This window comes from Homarus americanus, unplaced genomic scaffold (genome assembly GCF_018991925.1).
Source record: "Homarus americanus isolate GMGI-L3 unplaced genomic scaffold, GMGI_Hamer_2.0 scaffold7626, whole genome shotgun sequence".
NCBI classification, from domain to species: Eukaryota; Metazoa; Arthropoda; class Malacostraca; order Decapoda; family Nephropidae; genus Homarus; species Homarus americanus.
In genome coordinates this window covers 11,971,355-11,984,446 of record NW_024718273.1, presented here as the reverse complement: position 1 = coordinate 11,984,446, position 13,092 = coordinate 11,971,355, and positions in this window count along the sequence as shown.

Genomic DNA, 13,092 nt, shown 5'->3' with positions numbered 1-13,092 from the left:
GTTTAGCAAGCTCCGGGGAGAACTCCTTGAAGAGTTTCATTCGTAAGTGTGTGTGTGTGTGTGTGTGTGTGTGTGTGTGTGTGTGTGTGTGTGTGTGTGTGTGATAATAATAATAATTAACGGTTTATTGAAAGAGCTTGGCAGCCAGAAGGCTGAAAATATACAGTTACATATTTGGGGAATGGGTTACGAATTACAAATAATATACAAGTGACACAAATAAGACATATAATAACTTAGATGGGGATCAGCTCAAACTACAGTTCATTTCAACATAGTGACAGATAGACACAGATATTGTGTGTGTGTGTGTGTGTGTGTGTGTGTGTGTGTGTGATAATAATAATAATTAACGGTTTATTGAAAAAGTTCTGCAGCCCGAAGGCTGAAAATATACATTGGGCATAAATGACTTATTACATACATTGGTGGTTTAACAAAAGCCTTCATTAGAGAAAGGTAAAGGAACATACAGTGAACATACAGATTAATGTAGGTGTTGAACAGCAAAAACGTAGTGTAGTAACTCCCTCCCAGATGGTGTTAGGAGGGACCTCACGTGGTGTAGTAGTTCCCTCACAGATGGTGTTATGAGGGGCCTCACGTGGTGATAGTCAATAATTCCCTCACAGATGGTGTCATGAGGGCATCACGAGTAATTCCCTCACAGATGGTGTCATGAGGGGCCTCACGTGGTGTAGTAATTCCCTCACAGATGGTGTTATGAGGGGCCTCACGTGGTGTAGTAGTTCCTTCACAGATGGTGTTATGTGGGGCCTCACGTGGTGTAGTAATTCCCTCACAGATGGTGTTATGAGGGGCCTCACGTGGTGTAGTAATTCCCTCACAGATGGTGTTATGAGGGGCCTCACGTGGTGTAGTAACTCCTTCACATATGGTGTTATGAGGGGCCTCACGTGGTGTAGTAATTCCCTCACAGATGGTGTTATATGAGTGAGGTGTGGTTCCAGGCCTTCCTATCGTAGACGGATTAACACATCGCTGGTAGTTGGGTCTCACGGGCCGTTATCACTGGGTACCTGGGACCTCACTGTGTGAAAGGTCAACTTGGGTACCACTGTTACTGTTGAGTTGTTCTCACTGACTTAAGCACTGTTCACCACTGTTCACCTCTGTTTAACACTGGTTCCATTTCTTTCCTAAATGAAATAGTAACTTCTGGCGTGAACTTGTTGATATTCCGGTGGGGAGGAGGGTTCAGGGGAGAGAGTTGGTATGGGCCAACATAACAGTTGACCTGGCTGCTCCGAGAGGAGCGCCAGGTACGTCTTGACCCTTCGGTGGTCAAGGATGTAGTGTGTGTGTGTGTGTGTGTGTGTGTTTGTAAACTTCTGACTGGCCATAGATCATTACAGATATTATGGGAGCCTTAAAGTTCCTTAGTGAACTGGGTTTTAGGCTTATTGAAGCTACCGGAGACACCAGAGCATCGAGCTACTTGTTCAGCGTGTCAGCAGAGTAATGCAGAGAAGGAAAGCTTGCTGTATACTGGGGTCTCGTCCCACACATATGGAACTCGACTGAGTCTTCGGTTTGGATAAGTAAGCGAGTATGCAAAAAAAAAAGTGCCTATAATTATTAAAACAAGATAAAGACAGAAACAATATTTACACAGAGTTCAGGTTAAACGATCCAATTTTTTACGTGGACAATCTTTACCCTCTTCTTAGAGGCGAAGGGTGAAATTATTTGTATATGCAAAAGGATATACACATTAGAATTAATCAAGACACTTCAGTGATGCCCCGCCTGGTAATGTAATGTAGACCATCCTTAACGATAATTGAGATGAATGGCCGTGATGTACTCACTACAGAAGCGATGCAGCTGCCATATGAGCTTCTACAAATGAGCACAACAACACCCTGAGCTGTGGCGACACCAGCTGGGTCTAAGTGTCTGTGATGTATTTCCTCCTGTTATTGTATGTCCTTGTGAGACATGGGGCACCGTCCATCATCAGGGTCTGAGATTTCGGGACACAATCTTCAACACACAGATGGTAAAGCTTATTACTGACAGCAAATACTGCCAGTATCTAAGTGCAATAGACGTATGATTGTAGCTAAATGTTTCGTTCAGCTTAGTTTAATAATAAGTCGAGGAAATGTTTTGGACATGATGTAGGCTTTCATACTGATTAATGACCAATATATTTTTAGTTTCTAAATGAAACGTATCTAAAGCAAACTTTGCTAACGATTAGTTTTAGTGTCAATAGATAACTCAATATGCAGTTATCACCGTTATCAGCGCATGTGACATGGCAATATCCATCCAACATTAGGGTAAGAAACACCCTAAAACTATTACAACTATATATATATATATATATATATATATATATATATATATATATATATATATATATATATATATATATATATATATATATATATATATATATATATATATATATATATATATATATATATAATTTTTTTTCTTCTATATATTTATTTATTTATTTATTAAGCCTGAAAATAAGTATGACTTTTTTATTTTTTTAATGTTTTAACTTGTCTTTCACTGTTACAGCTTACTAAGCTTTACTTATATTAGGTTAAGTAAGGTTAGATTAGGTTAGTTGTATATTATATTATACTATACTATACTATATTATATTATATTATATTGTATTATATTATATTATATTATTATATTGGTGAGGTTAGCTTTGATAATAATTATAAATTATAGTGTGTATTACGTTTACCTAAATAAATGTTGCTATGCATGTATTAATTAAAAAAAAAATGATAATCAGACATACAAAAACAATTTCTGAAGCAACTATCCATACAATGGAAAACACACACACGCACACACACACTACTATTACCACTGCTGCTGCTGCTGTCACTCAGAATCAAGTATGACGATAATCTAGCTATGGTAAAATTATACTGTATGAGTTATTAAGGATGTCACCTTCGTTTGTTAGCTCTGAGGTGACTAGATTGGCCGATAGGGGACCGGCAGGGTAGTTCACAGATGTTACACATATAAGGGCTACATCTAGTGCAGGAGGGGCGACGGCAGCTTCTTTTCTGCATTAGCACTTGTCTGCCTCGGTTTGCAGTCGGGCTAACTCGAAAGTATTGACACCGCCTCGTGTGGTGCTCCTCCAAGCATTATGGTGTGGAGCAATCGTCTCCCAGGTGAGGGAGGGGGGGGTCGATTTGGCACTTTTTCAGGTTTGTCTTAAGACTATCCTTATACCTTTTCAGTTGCCCGCCAGTGTTACGTTTACTATTCGTTAGGTGACTGTAAGGTAGCTGCTTTGGCAGCCTACTGTCGTCCATGTGGGTAACGTGGTCAGTCCAACGTACTTGTTAATGAATAATGGTAACCTCGATGCGCCTTCAGATGGTGTCAGCGAGAATACTGGCATTTGTTCTCTTGTCTTCCCAGCGAACTCGGAGGATGGAACGTAGACTACGTTGGTGAAACTTTTCAAGTGCTTTAAGGTGCATCCCCCTTTGTGACCCCATGTCTCGCTGCCTGTAATGGCCCCTGTCTCATCAACAGAACGTATTATATAAATGGGTTCTTACATCTGATTTATATTCAGATTCACCACCTGTAACTTTCCACTAACTATGAGTAAGACATGAACTGATCACGTGAAGGGTAATTTTCCCAAGAAGGAGAAGCCCATATGTCAGCACCTATGTAAGAGCGCACTAGTGCGATGCCTTAGTCAGTCACTCACACCAACTTTTATCGAACGGACGTTGATCCACGTTTATATTACATAAACGCCGTCCTCTTTCTCATTCACTCATAAATAGTGGAGCTTACGGTTGATATACACTCAGGAATTATAAACATAATACTTTTATAATAAAACAAGAAACTTCAATTGGGTTTCGTTACCAATAGCCCAATTATATTATATGTGTTACCAACTTGGTTAACTGGGAAATTAACCAACGTAACATGTAGGTGGCAGCCAGGTGGTTAACGGATACGATTTGCCGGTAGAAGTACCAAGACGTCTGTGTTTTGTGAAAACGAGAAAACAAAAAACGTGTTACATAATCCGAGTGTTCAAACTATATCCCGTATCGAGACGATAATTAGTGAGTGCTCCTCATCTCTATCATCCAGCAAGGATGCAGAATTATTAATATATCATACAGCCTGTTTGGTGAAAATCCCGTTAATAACAAGTAAAGAAGCCCCAAGTCAGCATTTTACAGTACAGTGTTGCAGATGGTTTCATAAACTTTACTACAAGTGACATTTCACAAGTAGCTGGACAGTTGTGTGGTGTCGCGAGTGTCGATTGCAGTATATCCGGTGTCATCAGACAGTTCTCCATATGTACGAGACTGCAGAGGTTTGGCACACGGCAGAAGCGACAGCGGCTCAGCAGAAGCAAGAAGACTCGTACCCCTCATCTCAGCAAACATCTGTCATACAGTGGAGGTATTCCCCTATCGTGGAGTGGACTCGCCCGACGTCAGATTGCAGCGCGTCATCCTACGTCATACTCGTTGCCAAGGACGCCAGCTAGCGGCGCGTGCAGTGAAGGACGATTGACGAGGCCATGCCTACTCTCCCCACTACAGATATCAACTAGAAGGATCGCGTTTTCTATACAGACGCAGTGACCCCTGTAATAGGTATTTAAAGTATACATAGTTTATACACACATGAACACGTTCGAGACATAACTTCACAACGATAGGCTCATCGGATAGGTGTATGTCATTGATATAAGTGTCTTACGTATATTCGTGTGTACTAACGTTCTATAATTTACAGAGGTTATTTCGTGTCTGTTCACTTATTGATAGTTTAATTATTTTAACTATAATTTTCATAATTTCTTGTAAATGAGAGGCAAGTATTTTGCTTTTACCGTTAATTATTATCTGGCTCAAATGGAACTTCTTGGATAATTTTCAAAGTTTCCAACGTCTCAAACTGATGAACTTGTAGGCCTAACGCATCTATTTGCTGATAATTTCCTAATAGATGATCCAAGTTACGTATCTACTGCAAAGGCTGATTTTGAACTTGAGTCAGAAACACAGTTAGACGATTCGGTAGGAAGTAGTGAGAAATTAATTGAGGAATCATTTGACGACTTAAACCGTTGTATCTTACGGTCTGGAAATAAATATACAGTAGTATCTCGCCTCAGTTGACACAGGTAGTTTCTAACCCTGTTCCAGGTGACAGTGCGTCTGTTTCTTCATTAGTAACACCCCTATTAACCCAGCTTTCAGTTAGGAGTAAGATTGCTAACTTACTAAATACTAACGCTACAATGACTTCCTCTAACACTCACCCCAATACTACTACCATGTCAACTAAATCTGATAAGGTAGTTCATATAATGCCGCGTGGCGACTACGTTCGTAATTTTACGGGCCAAAATGATTATCGGGTTGTGCATTTTATTCGTGCAAGCGAAGACACCATGCGCACCGGTAAAATAACAAGTGACGAAGAGAAAAAAGCATTTGTACGTTCCCATATTATGCAGGGATCTTACGCCGGTAATCATTTAAATGCGTATGGTTTAACACACCCTAGCTATGAGAAATTCAAGTGCACGCTTATTGGAATATTTGGGGGCAGGTCCCAGTTGGGCCAATTACAATGGATCTTCAGGTGGTTGGATCGTTGTTCGCCAGTGATTCACGCCCAGACACCAGTGGTGGCAGTCGACATCGCAGGAGACGTTCGCCAGGATATGGAAGCGACTTTCCGAAATTCAAATTAGTACGACCAGGATGGTAAAATGTCAGCGACCAATGTGGAAACGTTGATTGAATTAATTAGCTTCCTGTTAGTTGTTCGTCGTCCCCTATACAGCCAGGCACAGGAGGTACAGTTGAACCACCTATAGATATGGTTGAATACGCGAACAGACTCTGTCCCACGGCTACGGACCCTTTAATGGCACAGCCCTCCATGACTACAGCGCAACCCCAGATGGCACACATGACTCCACCCCAAATTCCTCATACGACACCAATGACTCCGATTGCACCTCAACACCGGACATATAAACAAGGTACTCCTTTACGATGTGCTCATTGTAATAAACGTGGCCATGTAATAGAAGACTGTTTCCAGCTCCAGGGTAATAGTACAAAATTCAAGGAGACATCGGGTGCCAAGCAGTTCACAAGGTCATACTCGGAGGCAGCTAAGGCGACACCTCCACCTACCCAGAAGGCATGCAAGTGGTGTCCACTACACAAGTCGACATCTCATAGCACACAAGACTGCGGCTTAGTAATGAAGGCTAGGAATGTAGACTTTGGTGAAACACAAGTGTAGTACAAGCGTAAACAGAAGCGTCCCCAAGACAAGTCGTCGGGGGAAGACCAGCGCTCATCACAGCAAGGAGAGGGATAGGTACAGTATTTCCTGCTTCTCCTCACAGCACTTCCATAGCGGCCTCGTTAGCAGCGGCGCTTAGCAAAGTGGAAGTGTTGTCATGTCATGAGTGCATGCGCTAATATTTTGGCCTTGACATCCTATCAGGAGATACAGTGTAAATTCCCTCACCTCGACTTCAAATGGAGACCTAGCAACGTTGAGCTCGAAGGAGTATCAGGTACTGAGTTGAGCATTAACGGAATGGTGACGTTACCACTCAGATTTTCAAGACGTGGTTCTTCCTTCTACGCGGACTTTTATGTAGTTCATCAGTTCAATTTGCCAGCTGACGGGTTACTTGGTCTCCCAACCTTTAAAACGAACATGATAGATGTTCATCCACGTAATAATACTATTATGTTTAAAGGTGTTTCCTACAACGCTGAGTCATTCTGAACCTATGCTCACCGGTAGATTGAAAGTGTTGTCCACCAATCCCATTAAGAGGAAGGCGGAACATGCGTCAGAGCTACCCCATGACCTCACACCCACACTTTCCCAGCGTGACTATAGCAGCAATAGTTGGAAGATAGTGAAGGTTCCAAGTGTTCCCTGAAGGAGGCAGTGATGGGTAGGGAAACACCGGGTAACACTGAAGTCCATTTATTAACGGATAGGAGAAATACAAGTGGTGACTAGTGTGTGACTTGCACGACCCACAGAGTCAGACTGAGACTGCCTTGCCATATGGCAGCCTCGGGCAATGTTGCCACATAACACGTGCAGTGTTCCCACGCAATTACATAGATAAATGCTACTCGGCACAGTAGCTTATTTACAAGGTTGCTGCTCGGCACAGTAGCTTAGATACATAACCTACATCTCCCTCCCCCCCTCACTCTCATAGTCTTTGTCTTGAGCGGACCTCTTAGTCCTAAGTCGCTCCGAGCGTCGAGGTGCACTGTGGTACGGATCCTCGTGAGGTGTAGGGGACTCGTCCTCGGTCAGGGGGCCAGCAGCAGGGGGTGGGACTGGCCAGAGGAAGCGGCGGTTCCTCCACCAGACGCAGCTGCTCGGCATCCTGACCTTGTAGTCTTGCGACCGGCCGACGCCCATCACTATGCCCACCTTGTCCCAACGTGTCGTCGTCGGGTCCTGGACGCGGACAAGGGCACCAATCTCCAGCGGCTGAAGAGGGCGGGCACGGTCGTCATACCGAGCCTTGGCGTCCTGGGCACGTGTAGCGGCGCGGCGGTCCCAACTCTCGGCTCTGGTCTGCCACTCCTTCGCAAAGGCCTTGGCGTGTGCAGGAACGCAAGAGCGGAGAGGGTGACCATACAGGATCTGGGCAGGGGAGCGTCCTGTGTGGGTGGGAGTATTACGTAACTCCAGGAGTCCTTTGTCAAACGCCTCACAGTCTATGTTGCCTGAAGGGGCCACCTTGAGGATGAGGTGCTTGACTGTCTTGACCACAGCCTCAGCGTGGCCGTTTGACTGTGGGTAGTGGGGTGTTGACACGATGTGGCGGACTCCCCAACGCTCCAGGAATCCTGTGAAGTCCCGGCTGGTGAACTGTGGCCCACCGTCCGTCCGCAGACGTACGGGGACGCCCAGGTCACGAAAGAGGTGCCGGAAGTGGCGAATGGTGGCCGCGGACGTCGTGTCCGAGCCACAGATTACCACCACAGGCCAGCCAGAGAGTCGGTCGGCGACAACTAGGAAATGTTTCCCGGCTGTGCTGAAGAAATCAGCCGACACGGACTCGAAGGGCCTGGTGGGTTCGTTGTCGCACAAGAGGGGCTCCTGCTGTTGACTGGCCTGCATGATCTGGCACGGCTCACAGGCACGGACCATATTGACGATATCCGCTTCAATGCCGGGCCAGTACACAGCCTGCCTTGCGCGGCGCTTGGTGTCCTCTGCTCCACGATGGCTGTCGTGTAAGCGGGCCAGAACGCGACGACACAGAGCTGCAGGGACGACCACACGGGCACCATAGAGGACGAGGTCCCCATCTGCGTAGAGGTCCTCACGTATCTTCCAATACGGGCGTAGGGCGTTGTGGAGGTCAAAACGGTCGCGAGGAAACCCAGTCCTAGCACTCTCCAAGAGCTGAGTGTAGGAGGGGTCGTTGCGTGCCGCTGTCTGTAGTTCCTCAAGGGCCAGATCGCTGTCGGGTGGCGACACTGAGGCCTGGGTGCTGGTGAGGGACTGTACGGCCTGCAAGGTGACGATGTTGCTGACGGAGAAACCCCGCCTCGGTGCTGTGCATCTCGTCTTCAGGTGTCGGGCGGCTGACTGGGGAGCGGGAGAGGGCATCCGGGATGCACAACTCCTTACCTGCGCGCCAAGCCGCGGTGAAGACGAAGGCCAAAATCTTCTCCTTCAGGCGCTGGAGGCGGGGATTCTCGATGGCGTCCAGCGAATAGTGATTAAGAATGGGGACCAAGGGCCTGTGGTCTGTGATGAGGTCGAAGTGCAGTAGGCCAATCAAGTAAAACTTGCACTTCCACAAGGCCCATACCACTGCCAGCAGCTCCAGCTCGATGGTAGCGTAGCGAGACTCAGCATCGGTGAGGAAGCGAGAGCCACACTGTACGAGCCGGTACTTTCCTCCACCGTGATCCTGGAGAAGGGCGTAACCAACTCCGTACAGGCGCGAGGCGTCTGTCTGGAGGAGGGTGGGGAGCGCTGGGTCGAAAGTAGCGAGGATAGGTGGGCTTGACAGGGCCTCCTTCACCTTATGAAAGGCGAGGTCGTGGTCAGGGGTTCACGTGAAAGTCCTCTTGGGGCTCATCAGGGGGCGGAGAGGCCTGGCAGCGGCGGAGACGTCAGGAGAAAATTCTGCCAGCTGGTTCACCAGGCCCATGAAAGACCTGAGATCTGTAAGGTTGGCAGGTTTGGCATAGTCCTCTATGACCCGAACTTTCTCCGGGTCCGCAGCAATGCCATCCCTTGAGAGTCGGTAGCCGCAGAAAGACACTGCAGGTGCGGCCAAGACGAACTTCTCGGCATTCAGAGTGATGCAGTGCGTCCTACACCTGGTCAGTACCTCGTCGATGCGGCGAAGATGCGTCAGGTAGTCCTCATCGTAGAGGAGGACGTCATCCACTACCTTCACGCAGTTGGTCACGCCTTGAAGTGCCATGTCACCACGGAGACAGAAGGCGTCCCCCGTAGCAGCGAATCCCATAGGGCACGGCAGTAGCGGAAGCGTCCGTAAGGCGTGATGAAAGTGGTCAGTGGCTGATCCTCCTTCTTCAGTGGGATCTGCCAGTAACCACAGAGGGTGTCCATTGTCGAGAAGTGCCGTACCTTCGGATCCACACTCCGTATAGCTGCAAAAGGTGTGGGTGAAGGGTGGGCGGGACGGGACACCTGGCTGTTAAGCTCAGACAAGTCGGTAGTAATCCGCACTCCACCGCTAGTCTTAGCCACAGCGACTAGAGGGTGGCACCAAGGGGACGGGTCGTCACCAACGGGTACGATGACACCCTGGGCCACCTTGGAATCCAGTTCCTTCTTGACTGAATCCCTGAAGGCGAGAGGGATCAACCGGGGAGTGTGTATGGCAAACGGCTGCGCATTTTCCCGCAGGTGTATCCTCATAGGCGGAACCGCCATAGCCTTCAGTGGCGCGGTCCGTAGGGCCTCCTTCGTCACCGGCACATCCGAGTACTCCTTCAGGAAGTAGGCCCTTGCGGCTGAAGGAGACGTTTCGCTGTGAAGAGGAAGCAGCCGTGACTTGGGTGGAGGCGGGGCGGAGTGAACGCGGGTTCTGAAGAGCTCTGTGCGGCATCGCCAGGCGTGTCTCTTGTTGATTCACACACCCTGCTGGCGGTGTACCGAGCAGCTGGGATCTGCTTAGGTAAGTCTCTGGGCACAACGCCTAACTCCTTGCAGTGCTCCTACGACAACAAGGGTGTAGCGAGAGTAGGCTGCACGTCGATCCATCCGTGACACGACCTGTCGCCGTAGGTGATCTCCGCTTGAAAGGAGCCCACAGCGTCCAGCATCTGGGAACCGTCCGCATTGTAATACTGCAGCTGCGGCAGTGGTCCCAGGTCGCGTTTGGTGAGGCCCAGTTTCTGGAGGTGCTTCAGGACTATCACCGTAGTATCAGCGCCGGTGTCCGGTATCACCTCGATGTGATCCGACACATCACCGTGTGTGACGGCGACGCGGATGGTAGGGGAAGGGGGTCGATTCCACCCTCTTGATGTGACTCAGCTGCTGCTTGGAACTGCGTGAGCCATCTGAAGGGGGCTGCGTGCGAACCACCCCGAGGGAAGTGCGCTGCTTTCCTCCTCGTCTCGGGCTTTTGGGCTTGGGTTGGCGGCAGCACTTGTCGTAGTGTCCATAGCGACCACAGGCCTGACACTTGTGGCCTCGTGCAGGGCACCTGTCTGTGTTAGACCAGTGGCCCCTACGGTCACATCCACGACACAGTGCGTCGGCGGCCGGGCATGTCTTGGGGCCATGCTGCTTTCCACAGCTGCCACAGGAAGCACAAGGCAGAGGCATGGAAGAATGTGCGGCAGCCTTCACGTTGTTGGACACCTTCTTACCCTTCTTGAACTGTGAGATAGCTCTCACAGCAGGTGGGGCCCGTAAGGCAGAGGTGGCGGACTTGGTGGCCTCTTATGACCGACATTCAGTCATTACCACCTGGAGTGTGGAGGAAGCGTCCAGGGGGATGAGTCGCTGCACCAACTCTTCTTGCCTGACACCTGTCAAGATCCCGTGCTTGATCCAGGCTTCCTCACTTTCCTGGCTGTGTGCTTTGCAGACGTCGATCTCCTCCGACAAACTCTTCAAACGTACAAAAAAGTCGTCAAAGGCTTCATTCTCCAACTGTTTGCAGCTGGTGAAGGTGCGGCGACTCAAAGCCTCGTTATTCCTACCCTTAACGTGCTCCTGCAAAAGGTCGAGCACATCCGTCACTGAAGACGTAGAATCGGGAGGCACTTGCAACGTGTGCTCCAAAACTCTCTGGGTCTCCAGCGACAAAAACATGCACAGTTGGATGAGCTGTTTGCTTGGAGGCATGCTATCAAGGTCCACCATCGTGGAGTAATATGTCCACCGCCGCCTCCACTCATGAAGAAGCTGAAACGTGACGTCTGGTGAGAGGGCGGGTGGGGGTTGAACAGATGCCTTGGGAGCTGTTGGAGTAGCAAGAGTGCCTGGAGGACGCAGGTGTGGTGGAGGAGGGAGGGTATTGGCGCCTTTGTGAGCGATACCTGCGAGTGAGGGAGAGTGGGTTAGCGCCAGGGTCGCTAATAGTGCATCAAAACGTGCCTTTACCTTTTCTCTTCGTATCTCCTCCCTCTGAAATTCCATCACTCTGCGTCTCTTGTCCCTGTCGTCCATCCACCTCAGAATTGTGGCAATGTCCGTCGCTGGAGGTGGAGGATGAGAGGCGGTGGGCGCAGAAGCTCCATGTGTGCCCGGTAGAGAGGGAGGTGGTGGGGAGTCGTGTCTCCCATCTTGACGTTGTCCCTTCTTACCGCCCATCTTAGTATGCTTGAACTGCGCTGTTTAGTATATAAAGTGGCTCCTCATCAGCTCGAACCACATATATATGACATAAACAGAGCAGAAATAACGCATAAAGTCCACTGTTCTGTCTGTGAGTGCGTGCGTGCGTGCGTGCGTGTGTGTGTGTGTGTCTGAGAGAGCAGATCGTGGTGGCCTTGGTGGCTGGAGCCGCTGCGGAGGCGAAAACGTTAGTGTCTCCCCGGATGTCACACGAGGAGGGTGTACGCCTGCGTGCTCCGTGGGTACCACAAAAAACCGGCCAATGCTCGACTCTCAGCTCTAGACACACTACTACACTGACACTAACACTGCCACCGTCACCAAAACGCACTGTGACGGCGCAACACTGCACGTCGCGGCGAAACACAACGCAACACAACACAGCACACTAAGAGTCTACGCACACATCACCGGCAGTCGCACATTGCCGGCAGTCGGCATTGTTTCTGCACTTGTAAGTCCACAAATCGTACTCACTGCTCCATGAAGGTTCCAAGTATTTCCTGAAGAAGGCAGTGATGGGTAGGGAAACACCGGGTAACAGTGAAGTCCATTTATTAACGGATAGGAGAAATACAAGTGGTGACTAGTGTGTGACTTGCACGACCCACAGAGTCAGACTGAGACTGCCTTGCCATATGGCTGCCTCGGGGCAATGTTGCCACATAACACGTAATTACATATATAAATGCTACTCGGCACAGTAGCTTATTTACAAGGTTGCTACTCCGCACAGTATCTTAGATACATAACCTACAGATAGTACCTGCAGTTTTGAAGAATACTCTCCATTACCAGAATGAGGAAATCATCAAAGCAACTGTCGAATTACCCGACATGTACACGGGCACAGATGTTGTGTGTCTCCCGGAAACGTGCAAGATAAAAGGGTTGTCGTGTGAGTCTACGTTGAGCACGATACTCCCTGGTGGTTTGACAGACGTACTGATTCTGAATAGAACAGGTGTTCAACGGATATTAAAGAAAGGATGTTATTTGTGTGATTTTCTAGTATATCACAACAATGTCGAAGTACAGCCTACAAAATTCCCAATTGGTAGTATTGTTACGCAATACCAACAGACTCGGCAGGAGAGGAAAGATCAAATAGCGCCACATGTTAAGACACGCCTTTTAGAGCTGCTTGCTGACTATAGAAATATTGTAGCCTTGCCAGGGGAAAAG